Raw genomic sequence first — 19,685 nt, 5'->3', positions numbered from 1 at the left:
CTACTATAGATGAATTAAAGAAATGGTCGGAACAAGGAGGGGTACTGACTGATCAGGGTTGGATGAATAAGGGCAAATCCACATGGTTTCTTCCTGATTCGATGGTACAAGTGATTATAAATACCGCACATAGTCCTGCACACTTAGGAGAGAAAGCAATGATAGATAGCTTACAGAATATATGGTTCAACAAGCACCTGCGTGCAGCAGCGAAACAAAAGGTCAGAACATGTATGATCTGTTGCCAATTCAATCCAGGTAAAGGCATTCCGATGGAACAAGGTGGATTCCATCCACCTGACCACCCTTTTGAAGTGCTCCAAATGGATTATATCCAAATAAACAGATGTAGAGGTTACAAATATGTCCTGGTACTAATGAAGCAGGTGTCCCTTCTGTTAGGGTATACCTGGAAATTCCATTGTGTGCGACATCCTGAAGCAGCAGGCCTTGTAGAAAGACATAAACAGACATTAAAAATTTGCGCAGACAAAGGTGTAGATTGGATGGTAGCCCTGCCGGTTGCCCTCTTTTACATGCGAATGGTAGCTCATTCTAGAACAGGCTTATCTCCCTATGAAGTGGTCTTTGGTAGACCACCAAATATGTGGGCACTCCAATGCCTAAAAGATTACTGATGCTGACAGATTACCTGGCTTCCTTGATGTCTGCACTACTCTCTTGTTGTTCGCAGGTTGCTGCCGCCTTCCCTGACAACACCCAGGTCAAAGAATACTCCATCGCTCCTGGATGGAAGGCGCCAAAGTCAGTGCTCTGGACCACGGAGACGGCCGTTAAAGTCAAAGTGCACCTTCACCACTCTTTTACAAAGGAAAAAACTTTGAACTTGGATTTTGGATTTTGAACACCATTTTCTAGAGGAGACTCCCCAGAAGTTTCCACAAAGCTAAACTTTGATCTAAGAAGTCAGAACCCGTTTGATCAATTAAGTCCACTAGGTGGTGAAGCGGTTGAACATGTATTCTGGCTTGCATAAGATCTTGGACAATAACATTGATAAAAAAAAAGAGCAAGATGTGCATCACGATAATATGTATCAGCTTAATACTACATGCTATTTTTCCTCCTATTGCCTCACTTTTACACTCCTCCACTAATGATACCATAAAGCACACATTTAGTGATCTGCCATCCTATGAGCTATCATATCGACTTGCCTTACGCAACAATACCTTTATTCAGATGCTGCACCATTCACATCAGACTAGCAATGCTACAGACTGCTGGGTCTGTGGCCGACTCCCCCCCTATCAGAACTATAAGGGAGTTTTGCCCCTCTTTCTCTATCCGTTCACACACAATGGCTCCTGTGGAGCATGGTTTAGTTTGATTAATTCCCTAGATTCGAATTCCGCAGTTTATCAAGACAACTGGGTATGGGGAAACCTGAACTTAGTATTGCTTAAAGTCTGCTACCCTAAAAAGGAGGGACTTCCCAAAAGAACAGGAACTGATCTAGAAAATGAAGTATATGGATTAGGTAATTTTACACTTAACCTCATGATCCTGAACGTTGAATCTGAAGCTACACCAATCTTGCCCGCCATGTCCGTATTCCCAGTAAAAGGGGAATTATGTATAAGAAAGAATGGCTCCATACACATGGGCCATAGTAAATGCACCACTGTAATAAAATTCAGTGATCAAGGCAAGTCTACATTTAGAGCTTCTCGTCATTCCTACTTTATATGTGGCCAGACCGCATATGTACGCCTACCTCTAGATTGGGATGGTACCTGCTACATCGGATTCCTTTTGCCACCTGTTTTCCTAGCTCCTCCTGATTATCATAGAAATACTCATTTAGTACACAATAGACAGCAGAGAGATCTCCCAATTGTCGATTACACTGAGACAGCATGGGAAAAATACACAGATTTCAATAAAGGTCTCTTTCCCTATATAGGTACAGTTACCAATAGTAAGCTGATACGTAGATTAACCAGAACCCTTGAAGCAGTAGTGAACGAAACTATTTCCGCCTTAAGCAATTTAACAGAAGAGCAGTCTGCTATGCGGATTGTTGTGCTTCAAAATCGTCTTGTCCTTGACGTTATCCTGGCCGATAGGGGCGGAGCTTGTAGGGTCATCGGATCAAGCTGTTGCATTTTCATACAAGAAAATTCGCCATCTGTATATAAAGCCATAACTCGCCTTCATAAGATTGTAAGCCAGATACACCAGAATCCAGGCACCTGGACTTGGTCCGGTTGGTTTTGGAGTGTATTATCTACCTTTGGGCGGAGGGTCCTATCCTTCCTAGGTATTGGCTTTCTCATACTATTCAGTTGCTGCTTATGCCTACAATGTGGACCAGCGATTTGTGGTCTGTGTGCCACATCGTGTATTCCACCACCAAAATTTCGTTCATCCCAGAAGAAAAAAAGAAGAGCAAATGATGCTATATGAACAGATCAACGGATTGATGAAGATTGATATCTCTTAACGGGCAAGTAGGGGACAAGGAGGGAATGTGGAAATATGGATTTTTATGATCAGTTATGTCCCCTATCTTGGACCCCAACGGTTTCATGTATAAATCACAAGTACATGTATGTTCCCTCCAGTTCCAGTTATGAAGACGCAAACACTTGTGCGTCCACCGTCAACATGTCCTCTTTCAGATCCGCCATGAATGGGCCGGATATTCCATTCCTAAGTATGAAAGGCCACCGGCTTAATATGGTTCATTTATGCCATTTTACAGTCCAGGCGAGTAGGCCCTGATTCTGCCATCAAGCCTTTTCCTGCCTTCTGCCTCTGAAAGCTCCAGTCTGAGCTCGCATCTGTATCCATGAACTTTGTCCTATTCCCTGCGCGGCTAACGGTGCCTGACTCCAGCCTGTTGCCTGCCAAAAACTGTATTTCACCTTGTGATTATCTGCTCCGCTCCCTATCCAATGCATTCCTGTCTAGTAGTTTAAGTAAACATTCTTCCAGCTATCGAGCAAAGGGCCCGGCTTCTCTGTCTTTATGCAAGTAATTCATAGCCCTGTTACTATGGAAGATTTCTGCCCTCGCATCTAGTGTAGACACTTAGACGCTTGTACACGCACTCACAGTCAGTATAGAATAGATTTTGTTCGAGAGACCTTTCTTTTTGGATAACACAGTTCTTTAAACATAGGATATTAGATATGATTTGGGATTAGGTTGACATAACCCCAGACTTTTGTCTCCACATGTAGAGCTAAATGTCAAGTCCCTTTCTCCCTCTAGTTGCACGTCAATCACACGTCATGCGACTGTGCACGCATCTCTGCCAAATATTTCTGCTGACATTGCAGGATTCTCCAGGTATCCACCCACACATGACAAATTACCCATTATCATCAAGTGGACGCCCACATGGACGCCCACCTTCACGCCTACTTACACGCCCACATGCTCTTATCTCATTCTCTCTTGCTCTTTTGCTTACGTACAATTGAGAAATGTATATATACTGTACTCTGTGAATAATGTTTTGAGAATATTGAGAATACTTTTGAGCCCCTTTCCAGATCCAATTTTGGTGATGGAAATATTCTCCCTTTGACTCGAGTTATTGGAATAAAGCCCTTTTAGAACCTGATACCACAGACTCAGCCTCTTGCTTTATGCATGATCCTATTGATATTCTGAAATACATAGAGCGTAATATTTTATTTACCACAGTGGGAGGCACCAAAACAAAGGTATGTTTTTGATGTCATGTGTACCTTCCTTCGTCAGGAGTGGGAAGATAATGAGTTGGGTTCAATTCCACTGGAATTGCTTAATGTTCAGTCTGAATTTGCTAAAGGGACGATAGTGGGTTCCGATGTTGAGGAAGCGGTAGAGACACTACTCACTTTTAGGTCTAGACTTCCACCTCAGTCATTGTTCGAACCTGACCCTTCTATTCGGAGAAAAGTGAAGCAGTATCCTATGAGAGAGGTTCCCCCTGTATGGAGAGAGGCAGTTGTGGCTGATGCCGCTCATGGTATTGCGGCTGCACCGGCTCATTTTCAGCGAGTGTGGGTGCATGTCCCTTGGAAGAGAGCTGAGGTCCTGGCTCTTAAGTAGACTTTGCCTGACCCCCGTAAAACTCCTGCTGGTTATTATAAGGAGTTGTCTCAGACAGTTGATGCGTGTGTTATGAATTTAGCTGACATAGATATGTTGATGGGTAATGTAGTTCCTCAACCCTTGTGGGCGAAGATCCGTCACGAGGATCACGCGCCAGAGTTAGAAGATACGTGGGTTAATATTACTGCTGCAGATGGTCGGCAGGTAGGAGGTGCCAAACCTGAACCCTTAGTTGCAGAACTACCTGGTAGGATTATTAATTTAATGAAAACTATGATGCCTCCTCTGCGGGTGAATTGGGACAAGTTAGCAGCATGCAAACAAAAGAAAGACGAGAGTGTGTCTGATTTCTTCACTAGGTTTGAGGAAACATTCATTGATCATAGTGGTCAGGATATGAGTACAGAAGGTGGTCAGAGGTTGTTTGTAGATAAGTTTGTTTTTAATTTACTTCCTGAACTTTCTAATAAGTTAAAGGACTCTGAGAGTTCATGGGCTGTTTTTTCTTCGGCTCAGATATTGGCTACTGCACAATACTATGAGAATAGAGATAAAGATGAGAAGGATAAAGTAGAGAAGAAGACTAGAGAATTAAAAACGAAAGTTCTTCTGCAGCAGGCTTATCCACCTCGCCCTAATCAGCGTCAGTTTCAGCAACCTTCCCAGTTTCAGCAACCCGCACAGTTTCAGAAACTGTTGCAGAAGCCTGAGTCTTTTGCTTCGCGACTCCCGCTAGGCCCTAATCAGTGTGCTTATTGTAAAGAAGAAGGTCACTTCAAGAATAGTTGCCCGATCTTGCTACAGCGTGCGAATGGTATGTCTGGTCTGAGAGGTCGTGGTGGTTTCCAAAAGTACCTTGGGGTAGGGGACGTGGTACGTTTCCCCAGAATGAACGTTCCTTTTCCCCTCAGAATTCTATGAATTATTTTGACCGACAGAATGTTCCGACCGTCCAGTCCGCTCAGTACTACACTGATGATTATTATGTTGGAAGTGAGAGTGCTGGTTTTAATGATAGTTAGGACAGCCATGGACAAAGGGAGGGAGTAGTGTCAGTTCCAGTAGACCAGTGTTGAAGTGATTACATCAGGTGTGGCAGAACCTTTTCTTTTGGATACTGGTGCAGCAAAGAGTTCTATCATGCACTCTAAACTCCCCGGCGCACCTTTGTCTGGCTTGACCAATGTTTCAGTAGGATTTTCTGGCGCCCCAGTTCGTAATCCGGTTTCTTGTCCCCGGCGAATGTCTGGGGTGTGCCGAGGCCTAAGAAGTACAGTGATATCGAGTACCCTATGTTGGTTGACTACTTACATGATTTGACTGCTAAATTGCGTGTTCTTCACCAACAGGTCCATGACACTTTGCCTTCAGTTTCTGTAGACGCAGGCCACACCATTCAACCTGGCGACTGGGTTCTAACCAAGAATTTCGAGAGGTCAAAGAACTTGGAACAAAGATGGACCGGTCCATACCAAGTCCTGTTATCAACTCAGACTGCTATTAAGGTGTTCGGCAAGAAAAACTGGGTACATGGTACCCATTGTAAGAAGATACCTTTGCCCTTACCGTACGATAAGTGGGTCCGGGAAGGTGTTGCCGATTCAGAGAGTGAAAGGGTTCCGAGATTTGTACCTTTTAGCGATGCACATTTGGAATGGACTCAGTCAGAACGTGCGGATGATAAAGTCTTGCAAGAAGCTGTGCCGCCGTGTTTGAGACTTGATACTACGCACCCAGAGACACTCTTTCAGGATCAAACCGTGCCTGGTAAAGAACGCTACAACTTAAGGACTAAAAAGGACAAATAAAATTTGAATTTTTTTGTGAATTACACTCTTTCAGACAAGAGACTATTTTTCTTTTTCTTTTTCGAACCACCATCCGGGTTCAGCTGCAGGGTCGCGGTATAAGAACTTAAGGGGTGGCCCGCGTATTGACGAAAGGTCTGCGGTTCTAGGGACGTCTAGGACGCCTGGACGCACACTTGAGTGAAGAAGGAAAATTGCTGTGAGCAGCACGTTAGAGGATGGAGTCTGTTGTAACTGAAAGAGATGTTGAGAGAATAGATCTTAAGACAAGATTTTGTACATTGATACAGAGCAAATGTTTTATAATATTGTGCTTTTTGATGTTTTTAAGTATCACATTAGCGTGTGTGGGTTGGACTGTCTATGCTACACAACAGACATCTGCACCCACCTCCCAACCTATGCTTTCTTTCACTACCGCTTCTTTGCACCAGTTTTATACGTTACCTGAACATGAACAGACAAGGAGATCAGAATTTGTCAACAACTCATTTATACAGTTGTTGCATCAGCATCAGTTAGTAGTAAATACCACTAATTGTTGGGTTTGTGGTCTTATGCCTCATACGACAGATAAAGGTATGCCATATTTGGTTTTGCCTTTTTCTTTTAATGGGTCTTTGTGGGCTTTTCAGACCATGTTTATCTATGCAAATGAGGTACGCCCCTTACGTTCCCTTAGATAACTCAAGCAATAGTGCCTTAATAAGGGGAATAGTAGCTATGATCTGAGATATTGATGCATATAATGCTATCCCTAAGGATGAGATGCAGGCTTACGTTGGTTGGAACGTGACTGGATATAGTACCAGTTTGACAGAGAAGGAGAGACAAAAAAGGTCTCCCCCTATTTGGATTGTACCCCACCGAGGCCACTTTTGTTTTCAAGGTAATGGTCGGAATCCGAAAGCTGAGCTAGGTGTGTGTGCTCAAACCTATGTCTATTCATCTCGGACTTCTCCACCGTTTGTGCCAGCTAAAGGCACATATTTTGTTTGTCATGACAGAGCCTACACATGGTTGCCACCTGATTTTTCAGGAACATGTTATGTGGCGTTTCTACTTCCCCCTACATACACTACGCCTTCAGACTATCATAGAACGAGATATGGTAGAGGTGTCTTCAATAAGGAAGATACCGCAGCACACGAAGTATGAGATTTCTTCAAGGGCTTCTTGCCCTTTTGGGGTCCTATGATCAATAGTAGGCATATTCGACAGCTTGTCCGCGTTGTTGAAGCTACTATTAATGAGACAGCAGGTGCTATTAGTAATGTTACAGCTGAGCTTCAAGCGGACCGCCTTATGACTTTGCAGAACTGTATGGTATTAGACATCATACTTGCAGATCGAGGAGGAGTATGTAAATTGATTGGATCCAGTTGCTGTGTTTACATACCAGATAATGCCCCTACAGTGTACCAAGCCATCTCTAGGTTGTATAAAATCTCTGAGTCTATCCATGTAGACGAAGGAGACTGGTCATTGACGGGATGGTTTTGGGGACTGCTGTCCAAATGGGGATGGAAGGTTTTGACATTCCTTGGTATGGTTTTAACCATCCTTTTCTCTTGTTGTCTTTGCATCCAGTGTGGTCCCGCCATTTGTAGTCTTTGTGCTACTATGTGTGTTCGAAGACCTGTCCCGAGAGAAGTAGAGAATAATAAGATGATGCTACAGCAACACCTTGATGACCTAATGAATATCGACATAGACCTAGATCCAGATTAACATGAGTCTTAGGTTATTGCCTACGTAATGGCAAAAGGAGGGTCTGAGGTTCTGTAATTCTCGAATCTGACTCCATTTTGTTGTGTGCCACCATTTTGTGTTGCCCTCACGTAGGCCTGTGAAGGTAGCCTGGCGAATAAAGTGGCCTGGCCTTCTTAGTTCATGTATACATTAACTAGGTTACTTTTTGACTCTGAAATGAACTGTAAGAAACTGACCTCTGCACCTGAAACTGACCCCGCAAAGCCAATTTCCCTGATCGATCTTTGTCTGAGATTGCCAATTAATGTTCAGGACATCGTTAACTTTTAGTTTCCTTGCACATGCCTTATCTTGTTCAGCATCTGTTACCGTTTCTTTTTTTATGTTTCTTCATTACATGGGTTATGCTTTCAATTATAGGTTTGTCCGGCTTGTGGAGATTGAATTTGGGACATTCCTAATAATTAACTTTTGGGTTGGGATACTGTAAATTGAATTTTTGTTATGTGACACTTTGTTTGAAAATGTACCTTATTGGCTAGAATTTTGTGTAGTGGGTGTACATTTATAATGTGAATATTGGGTATAAAAGGAGACTGCTCATTTTACTAAGGCGAGACACCGTGATGTATTTCTAGGATCACTGTTACTAGCTGCAGCTAATAAACTTGGTCTCTGATGCCATCCAGAAGTATTCCGTGTCTCTGTATACCAAGACAGGTGAACTCGAAGATCTTAGGCGTGCCCCTGACGCCGCTGGGTTAAACCCCGGTTCTTCACGTGCTGGGCAGCTGTGACAATGAGCCTGGGCACCAGTGTGCCTCCTGAGCCCTCTCTGGGACTATAAATGAAATAAATGTACCCAGACGTGGCAGCTGCCTGTGCGCTCGCAGAGCAGCTGAACATGGCACGGGCACCACTGTGCCCTGTGAGTCCCCCACTGGGACCCTAGAAACAAAGGCCAACGTTGGAGCGGCCCTCTGGCAGGCGGGGCCGCTCAAGCACTGTGCCTTCACTGGCACTAACAGACTGAGGGCGCCAAGAAATGCCCCAAGCCACACGGGGACTTCATGCACCAAAGGCAGCCTCACCTGGGCTCCAGTGTGCTCTCTCCGGTCTCCCGCGGTGGCGTCTCACTCCTTGGTTGCGGACTGCGTGGGGCTGGAATGCCTCGGGCCCCCTCCGCCTCACTCCCAGATGGCTGCGGCACGTCTCTTCTAACCGCGGCGGACCTCTGGACGGGAGTCTTTCTCTTCTCGTGACACAGCTGCGGCGGGGACGGGACTTCCTTCTTCCACTCCGCCTCAAGGGGAATAGCCGCGAGAGTCCCGGTTGCTAGGCAACCCTCCAGCTTTAATCCTACGGGAACGCGGATCCTTTTGGATCATGGACCCGGCCTCGGGCAGGCTGCTCAAGCAGCAGGGAGGACCAAATCCAAGGCAGCACTCCTGGCAATCGGGGGCCGGTGGCGAAGAAATACCAGCCCTCAGTGCACGATTTTGATCTCGGGCCGGCGGCGGGGATTTCACTGCGGAGATGTGGGGTGGGCACCCGCTTGTAGAACTTAGTTTACACGGCAGCCATAACGCGGGGTGGGCTCCTGCTTTTTCAATAAAGATGATTGCGGGGTGGGCACCCGCCGGCAGCACACACAAATGTGGGGTGGGCTCCCGCTTCGATAAGGAGCTCAGGGGGGAATCCCACACGCCGGGATTCCCTCGCAGCCTCGCGCTGCAGCAGGGCTTGGTCCTCTCCCCTTAGGCAACCCAAATGCAGCGCTCACAGGGCGCTAGAGGCAAAAGTCCAGGATCAACAAGTGGAGCGCTTCTCCAAATAAAAAGGCAAAGTTCAGGGAAAGTCTTGGGATGAAAAGAGGGGGCAAAGGCTGGGCCCAGGCAGGCCAGCTCACCGGGCCCTCCAGCAGGGAGGCAGTCCCTAGTGGCGGTTCCTCCTGGCGCCCAGCAGCAGCAGCAGGCCCCCCTCAAGTCAGGAGCAACAGAGAACATTTTCAGGGGATCACAGCCCTTTCTTTTATACACAGATCCCCCTTTGTCACAGCACAGGGCTTAGGGCAAAACCAGATGCAACTGGTTTGGGGGAGCTTTGGGGCACTTTGTTCAGCTCCTCTCTCCATTGTCAGGTGGGGGCAAGGTGCTCAGACGCACCACAGGGGGCGTAGCCAGCATTGTGGAGGGAGGGCACAGTCCTATTCAGGTCCCAGGTGCAACTCCTCCCTCCCATCTTCATGCAGATCTCTCTATTCACCACTGGGCTGACTCACCCTGGCTCCTGGAATTCCCTACACCATCCAGCACCTGTCAATCACAAGCCAGACATGCACTCCACATCAGGCAGGAAGACACACAGCACACAGAAACGCCAACTTCTAGAAGTGGCACTTCTCCACCAGTCCCAATAAATCTGCACACACCATTGCGCAGCATTTATCCTCACGAGTCCGCACATACTAAACTTGACCCTGCACTCCTCTCTCACCAGGAATTACCATGGACACACATATCCCCCATGCATTCCTATTGGAGGGCAGGCCAGTCTCACTAAATGTAACACAGAGCGCACGCACTTTACACTGGGACACAGTGCTAAAGTGCCTAGAGGCCTAAAACCACTAACACTACATAGGGACAAAGGCTAGGATAAATGCAAAAAGTTTAGGGGTGAATTTGCCAAATGGGCCAAGTCCAACACTTGATTTCCAGATAACACAAAGAAACAAGCATTTGCAATGCAATCGGTCTCGCCTTTGGGAACTTATATGTATTTAGCTGTGCAGCACCTTAGCCTGGGTGCTGAAACATCTACTGTTCTTTAACATGGAGGGTAAGAAAGCACCAAACTGCGTGACACGCCAGATATGGGAACACATGGAGAGAAATATGTCCTTTCAGTGGGTAATGGTATAGTCCAAAGCTCTGTTTTTAATATAAAATCAGGGCCTTCGGTGGTCATATCACTGAAAATACAAGATTTAAAAAAAATATTATTGTCTACGGGTGCTCGTGAAAGACAATTTCTATAGACTGGAATCTAGAGAATGGTAAAGTGATTCTGGTATTTTACTGACCTCTGCTGGTCGTTTTCTATCAAGACAGTTAAATAGAGGCAGTTGAACCGAAAAAAGTCCCTAAGCAGAAACAGACAAGTCCTGGGGCTGATCTCCAGAGCCCACAAAGTGCATACACATATAAGTATAAACGAAAGTATATACAAGAGGTCTCGAATGCTCAACCCAATAAGTATATACTGACGTTTATACAAGAGGTATCCAATGCTCGACCTAAAGAGTTACAAAATAATCCTTCAGTGGTACCTAACCTAGCAATGCTTTTGGTTGCCCAATGGGTGCTGGAGAAATTGCAGGGAAAAGGGAACTATGGCGCAGATCCGGTGGTCTTGTAGGCTAGTTCAATCATTCTGGAGAGAGGTTTTAGGCTAAATTAAATGAATGACAGATATTGATTTGCCCCTGAATCCTCTTACTCTCTTGTTGGGAGACCAGATTTGGGGCATCTCTTATCTACTCCTACAGGTTATCTCATCGCTCACTTTATTTTGGCTCCACGCCTGATGATAGCACATTCATGGAAGCACCCTAATCCACTTCTCCTCAATTTATGGCGGTCTAACTCACAGTCGAATTATGCGACTGAGAAAATGGCAGCGCTTGTGAAAGATGAGATGAATACGTTTGAAAAAAACTGGTCTCAGTTTTTTTTTTCGTTTTTTTAAAACGCTGGTCGCCATAGAGGGACCAGGACATACGTCTACGTTGTTACACAGATCAGGGAGCTTCGGACCTCGCTCACCATCCTTCAACAGATAGCGGAAATTAGCTATGAGCAGGTTTCTAAGGACGTCTATCTGCAATTATTAAGCTACTCGCAACTGGGTCTTTGACTCATGTTGCTATAATGGTGTTTTGGTGATTGGACTTGGAAAAAATGCAGAGTCCTTTTTTCGTATGAACAATATTGCAATTTTGACTCCCTTTATGGTTAGCGAAAATACTTTAAATAAAATGTAATTCGGCTCGTAAGTGCAGCTTCTGAAAACTCAAAGTAGGAAGTTACATTGATGTCAGATCTTAAAAATATATGCACGGTATATACCATCAAATGACTCAAGATTGTTGGTGTCGAATAATCCATGGTCTGTTTAAACTTCATAAATGTGTACCGCTCTTATTCCTGCAACCAAACGTCACATAATGCTCTTAAAAACAAAAGAAGTGCAATTTTGAGAAAGTGTTGGGTAAAGCAGTCGACTGAGTATGCGACCAGAGAAGAAAAGAACAGTTGAGATCAAAGGGAACCATGCTAAGTGAGGGCCATAATTGTACCAAAACAATAGACTTTTCTAGTCCGAGAATAAAATATGCAAGCAGAATTCTTCCACTGGCATCTCCAGAAAAAAATCCACTGCGTGCTAATACACCCCCTTGAACATGTTCTAAACAATATACAAAAAGTATACTAATAAATGAGGCAGAGACAAAATCTATTCTGAAATGTTCAGGCAAAAGGTAACATTTTCACCTGGAAACTAGGACTCGAAAACTGGCAAAGGAATGAAATTGAATATACACTATGTAGCAAACAATAACCGAGATTGGCAGGTTTCCCGGTGTGTGTGAAAAGGGAGGATCCCAGATTGTTGTACAAAACCCGTTATCTGCATGCTTGCCTACAGAGCTTGCGGCAATGAAATAGTTCAGTTAGGAAAAGGGGCAAATTGTGGGTTCATATTAGCTTTAAAAGAACAAACTAAGCAAAGAAAAAAGAGACAAAGCTGCTGAGTTCCTCTTCTATCAAATGAAGGAGTACTATTCCTGGCAAAACTAAAAAAAAGTCAAAGGAGAGCTGAGAGAGGTCTCAGATTCAAATCCTGCAGAAACAGATAGGGAATACCAGAATGAACGAATGATCCTGTTTAAAAAGACTTCACACTGAAGAGACAGGGGGAGAGAGAGACGAGTCTACTTACGAATGTCAAATTCTGAACTTTTTTGTGTACCCATGTGAAATATCGTTTACGATGGCGTAATCACCTGCAATTTCCGCCATTTCACATTATGCTTGTTACGGGAAATGTGAATATTACTAGGGGTGGGCGGAATTTGCGAAAATCACTTTTGCAAATTATCGCTTAAATGTTAAAAATCTCCGCAAACACGCGGAAATATCGCGAAGATGCGGAAGTTTTTTTCCCGCCCATTCAGGGTATTTTCTGCGTGGTCGCGGCTCGCCAACTTACCCATGCGGTTGCTCGCGGGGGCGGCCATCTTGTTTTCACTTGTCTCGCGGTTTATGATCGCGAGAAGAAAGACGTGATCGCGTGACGAATGACGTTACTGCGGACGCGAACTGTCGCGAGACAGCGCCAATGGCTACCAACAATCCAACATCTCGCGGAGAACGCGCCCGGAGCGGGAAAACTTGTCGGCGAACGCAGGGATTCAGGTAAGGCGATCGCGCGCACGCGAGAACGTATTATTTTACAGCGCGAGCAAGCAAATAATTTCCGGTAAAATGCGGATTGCGGAAATTTTGACATTGAGGCTCCAGCCTCCATTGGAAAACCTTGAAATTGAATGGAGGGCGACACCACGACGCCCAGTGCCTCTGGCCATACTGATGCCTGACAAAGCGCTATACAAACCCAGTAACAGCTTAATTGGCTAACTGGAGGGCGGGATACAATGTCAATCGTGTTTAACTATTTACTTCTAGGGGTTCAAGGGCCTCTGATTTAAAGTTCAAAAAACGAGTTTGACCAAATGTTTTTCTGATTTCTGTTGCTTTATTATTTTCTGTTAAACTCACACTGTTATCCCTCACATGTGAATTTGGCATTGTTATTCAATTGCTTCAAAGAAATGTTGAATTGAATAATAATGCAAAATTCTCATGTGATGGATAACATTGAGTTGAAAAGAAAATAATAAACAGAAATCAGAAAAACATTTGGTCAAACTCGTTTTTTGAACTTTAAATCAGAGGTCCTTGAACCCCTAGGAGTGCAACAAGGGGACACTGGGTGGGGTTCACCCAGGGCTTCTTTACATTTATTCAGTTGCTACGCCCTATGGTCAGAGGGCGTTGCCCACTTGCACCAAAGTCGATTAACTGGAGGCAACTGTTATTTTTACCTTTATCGAAGAAAAATAGTGTGCCTCACCATTTCCAGTTTTTAATTATTTACTTCCCCAGTAGCCCCGCCCTCATCGCTCTCCAGCTGACATGCACAGCTTTTATTCTCACCCAAGACAATATATCTCCCCCATCCGGGGAAGCAGATTCCCTGTTATTTTGCACATCTGTTCTTCATAGATGTGAAAAAGCCTTTATGACTTAGGTTAATGAAAATGCAAGATGGCAGAGCCGTAATGAGCGTTAGATCTCACAAGTCCTAATACTGTGCTAATTGCGCTGAGCATCGGTATATTTCTAGTTTCACATCTATGCGTTCAGACATTCTGCCAGCGCGGTGGCAGAGAGAGGGGCAGCAGCTGCCGGCACCATGGCTGGGAGCCACAACGGTGCTCCAGGAGAAATACTCCTTCTTTTCTGTTTTCCACCAGAATATCTTCTTGGTCTCCTCTAAAATCTTCCATTAAAGTGATTCCCCTCCTGCCCCGCTCTCTGCCAAACCCTCATGTCTTAAGGTTGCCCCTTTGTTTTATCTCTGGGTTTGCACTGCGCGAGACACCTAGGTACATCAATAAGGTTTGCTGCAAATCTTAAAAGAAATAGATATTTCACATTAACCAAAGTTCCTTCGCTTTGAGCGAAGCAACTTTCTACTTATAAAAATCAATTCAGGCACCTTCCAGTAACCTAATGAAACAGTCCCAATGTTTAATAAGGAATCCTAACGCAGGTTTATTTGAGGCATTCATAACACGAGCGAAGACTTTGACACTTGTTACTCTGGGGCGCGGAAAACCTGGAGGTTCTGCCGGAGTGCTCGTTTTTCGAAAATGGATAGTTTTCTGGGTCCAAATAAGCTCCAGACATACAGCTGGACATCTGGAATATTCGTAGTTGCTGGCTCCAAACCAATGACTGGATTACATGCCGAGCATTTCAACACACAGCAGGTGGGCCACAGGTACAGCGCCACGGAGTGCGTTTTGGCAGGGAATGCACCGGTCCTAAGGATTATTCAAGGGGTCTTTCTCTAGAAGAAGCTTGGGGTGTCCCTTCAGAGAGACTGGCAATGCAGGAGCGAGCTGTATATCCAGCGTTAGAGTACTTAATTTGAGCCGGTGGTTTCCATTGTTCGGCACCGGTACTTAATCTTCAACACCAGTGCTTATAGCACGAACTTGACCCAAAGGTATTAGAGTGCTTTCATGAGCACCAGTTAAGGACACATTCACTTTTTGTATGCACGGGGAGATTAAATGATTTGCCCAGCATTGCAGGATGTTGAGCCTCTGCCAGACTCAAACCTGGTTTCACTGCTCCACAGTCTGCAGCTCTGGCCGTTACACCACATCCTCTCCCCATTTGTAGGGTTTCATGGTTAATAGTAGTTTTTTTTTAGACAGTGCTAATAGGAGCAATGGGCTGGTGCAAGCTGCCTCCCTCCTGACGAGAGCCCCGGCACTTATTTTTTCACAAATTAACCGCTGCCTGCACCACAGCCCCTGAAGTACACCCAGGACCGGCCTCAAGCGAGTCTATGTGCATTGCAGCATAACGCAGTATTCCTATGTGACACCATCTGCAGTTCATACACACACCCCTTATGCAGGGCATTCTGTAAATGCCTTGACAATCCATGGAAAGGGTTGTAACCTTGTGGGTATGGGTGTGATGGAGTAAAACTCTTTACCTATTTGAGAAGGAGCATGCAGCGGCATGAGAAGCCGCTTCTACAGGAGCGGGGTGCATTTTACGAATCCTGTAAGGATTCAGGCCTGGCAAGGAACAAGGACTGCAAGCACGTCTTGTTTAGGTGCATGTTCCGGAAGAAAAGATCGAACCCCTCTGATGAACGTGAGCTGATGTTGGCCATCAATGACCACATTGTTTATGGGTCTGTGGAGGTTGAAGTGCAATGTCTAAGATCCAACCAAGAGAGTTGGTGTTTTCCATAATGTTGGGTTTGAAATCCAGAATTGTAGGTTCATAGAGCCATCGTTTTACCTGTATGCCAGAAAAGAGAAGACAAGTGAATAGAAACTCTATTTTTACTCAGTTACATTTTTATTAACAAAAATTTTTATTTCGTCAATAGTCACATACAATGCAGAGCTCTGAAACCCAGAGACATCCTGCCACTTAATACACAAAGCATAGTGCATTGACATTTTACATAAACATTATACTAAAGAAAACTGAAAGTATAAGAAAACATAGACCCCCCCGCACTGTCGTTATACACCACTAAAGTTTGTACACAGTCGCCCACACATAGAGAACACAATTCGCAGGACCCAACAAGCCCAGAACCACAACTCCTCTCCAGCTTATCCATCAACTGCCACATCTCTCACAACAGGGGGCTCCAGATCCAAGCCCCGATAGACCACCCACCTCTTCCAGATCTTATATTGTCTCATCGGGCACCCCGTGTCTGAAAGATAGGAACCTCCAAGCCCATATTAAAGTCCAACCCATTTTTCTACGTTGATAGCGGGGGTGGAGCCCCAGCCTTCCACCTACGTGCAATTTCCCGTTTAGCCAGCGTAAAGCCCAGCATCATCCAATGGCGTTTGTAGATATTCCCCCCCCCCTCCATTACATGTAACAACACCAATTGTGGGCAGTAAGGAAGCTCCCACCCCATGACTTCCGCAAGGCAGGCCAAGACTCTCTGCCGGAACCTTTCTATTACCGTGCACTGCCAAATTGTGTGAAAGAGAGTACTATCCTCCAAGCCGCAACGCAGGCACACCGGGGTCTCTATCAAGCCAGCCCTCCACAGCCGAACGCGAGTATAATACACACGGCGGAGATAGTTAAATTGAATCAGTCGGAGACGCATGGCTAATGCCGCTCCACGAGGGGACGCAAGCGCTTCCGTCCAGTCCTCCTCATCCATGGGACCCAGGCCATCTTCCCATCTCCCCCTAAGTTTATCTAGCGTGCTTGGACTATTTGTCACCAGGCTTTGGTAGATTTTAGAGATTTTATGGTCGTGCAGGTCCCCCATGAATACCTTGGCCTCAACGGGGCTGAACTCGGGGAGAGACCCCAACTCCGCGATGCTGAGGAGAATGCATGTCGGAAATGCAGGAATTTGAAAAATTGTGTTTTTGGCATCTGATATTCCCGCTGAAAGTCCTGAAACGATTTGAGAACTGTACCCCGCATAACATCCCCCAGGGTAGAGATCCCAATATTATCCCAGTCACGGAAGCCCCCCAAACCAGCCAGCTGTGGCAGCCTGCCATTAGACCACAGGCTCCCATGTCAGCTTGCCCCACCAACCCATCCCGTGCAGGGCCCGCCTCCACAACTGGAAAACTACGCTCGCGGCGGACGGCAGAGTCCTGCGAATAGAGGCCGAGTACAAAACTGTGTGTAGGGAATAGGATCCCATCTGGCACCGTTCCACTGCATATGCCGGATCCGAACGGTCCCCATACCACCATTCATTCAATATCAGCAGTTGTGAGGCTACATAATAGGATTGAATGTCCGAGGTGGCCAGCCCGCCACAATATGTGGACTGAAAGCAGGTTTGGAGAGCCACCCTAGGTGTTTTCCCAGCCCAAAGGAACTGTCCCAGAACAGAGTTAACCTGGCGGAACGAAGAAGGCTTAACAGGGAAGGGATAATTTTGCAGCTGATACATTAACCGTGGCAATGAAACCATTTTAAAAATGGCCGACCGACCTGGAAGAGAAAGGGGCATATGCAAGCAGGTGCGCAACTTATCGCGCACCCGTACCCAGACCGGTGCCACATTACAGTCCCAAGACTCACCTGCTGACCCGGACAAAAAGACGCCCACATTTTTCATGCCGACGGTGGTGACCTGCACCGCGGAGGCCCAGGCGCCCAGTTCCACCGAACGCCCCAGTGTCCACAACACGGATTTACCCGCGTTCATGAACAGGCCAGAAGTCTCTCCGAAGATCTCCATGATGCGCAGCAATCTGGGGCCTGTCCTGTTAACTTCAGTTAGAAAGAAAAGAACATCGTCTGCGTAGAGCGCGATACGGTCCGATAGTCCCGGCGCCCATTCGAAGTCCGCCACTTGTGCGTCTATTCGCACCCACGCAGCCAATGGCTCCATCGCGAGGGCGAACAGAAAGGGCGACAGCGGGCACCCCAGCGTGGTGCCCCACCCGATCAGAAAAGTGAAGGATACCACTCCTACTCAGTTACATTTTAGACGAGGGCGAGGCATGCAGGCCTAAACGTCAGCCAGTATTTTGGCATGATAGCCAAAGTCCTCTAGAGTGAAGACTTTCAGTGTCATTGAGTGTCATAGTCTTATCTGTGATGTAATATGCAGGAATTATTGCATAAAACGTCCAAAGGTCTTATATACAATTTAAAGAGACATGGAACTATCATGGAGCCCCGTGGAGCACGTTGTTGAATGAGATGAGAACAAAGATAGTCAAAGCGTCTCATATCTTGACTAGAAGGGATCTCTATCTACCAGAGGATTGTACCAGTTCAGTACTTTGTCTTCAAACCCCATGCCTTCCTGTAGAATTCTCAGTACATTTTCATGATTGACGTGTCAAAGGCTGCTCAGAGACCAAGCAGTTTGATCAGGTAAGACTTATCATTTTCTAGCAGGCGAAGGGTCTCATAAATGACCTGCAGGAGAGTGCTTTCAGTATTGAATCCTGCTCTGAAATCCCACTGGACGTCATCTAGAAAGTTGTCAACTTTTTTAGTTGATTTTTGGCACAACCTCCCAGACTGTTTGGTAAAAATGGAAGCTTCATACCCAAATATAGTGGCTGGGAGCATCAAAGTATGCAGTCGGTTTCTTTAGGAGGGGAAGATATACTTGCCCAACGCTAGTAAGTTGAAAAAGGTTCCTATTGTGAAACAAAAGGTGATTAAATCTGTCCAATAAAGAGCAAGGTGAGTCGGACAAGTACCATTTACATGCTTAAGCACTTAAATAGCGCTATCAATCCACCCAGGTCCTGAGCAAATTTTTCTGTTTCTCCTCAAAGAATAAATAAGAAAATCTTAAAATAACCAAAATCTGGGCTGAACACAATATTGTTGGTCAGCAGAGTGAAGAACATATATATTATGTAATGCAAAGCAATGCAGTGTGATTATTCCCAAAATGTGAGAAACTCATGTAAACATACAATAAACAACACATGCGAATTTAGCAAGCTGCAAATTTATGGGGAAGAGATCAGAGGTACTTGGCTCAGTGGGACCATGAATTGATGCAAGAAGATGTAGGAGGGGGTAAATGGCAAAAGAAATCAGGAATACAGCTAAGTGATGATAAACAGCAATGTGTCTTAACAGAATAATGACACCAAATGTGGTGGATGCTGTTGCAGAAACCAGTTTATGGAAGCAGAGTAGGAAATGCTTTGGACTGTAGAACCCTACCATAACCTCTTCTGGGGACTATGCAGTAACAGCTGAGAGTATCATGGTCTGCAGCTTGTGCAAACCAGTATACGCTGGTCAGGCTTGGAGACACAGTCCTTCAAACCTCTTGGCTCCAGAAGTCAGCAGAAGAGGCCAGTCGAGCTCACTGAGTGGAGCTGCCGCTTGGTGTGGGACTCCAAGTTTCGATCCTCTTCCGATACAAAACACACAAGTGGAGTCAATGCAGACAACAGCTACTAGAAAGCCGCGGATCTCTCACAAGACTTGCTGTGGTGGCGGCCATCTTGATTCATGGACTATGAGTGCCTCATGTTTCTGGGCATTGCTTGCTAAGTAATCAAGATACTTAGGGGCTTATTTAGAATTTGGCAACCAGGGTGCTCTACCACAAATGTGGTGGAGTATCCTTTCCGCCAAAGCCTTGAATCGCCCGCTCTATCTACAGTTGGGCGAACCATCATGTTTCCACAGGTAGAGCCTCTGCTGGTGGAAGCCTGAGCTGGATGGCCCCACT

The sequence above is a fragment of the Triturus cristatus genome, chromosome 1_2 (genome assembly GCF_964204655.1).
Source record: "Triturus cristatus chromosome 1_2, aTriCri1.1, whole genome shotgun sequence".
In the NCBI taxonomy this organism is placed as follows: Eukaryota; Metazoa; Chordata; class Amphibia; order Caudata; family Salamandridae; genus Triturus; species Triturus cristatus.
Note: the sequence above shows the minus strand (reverse complement) of the source record.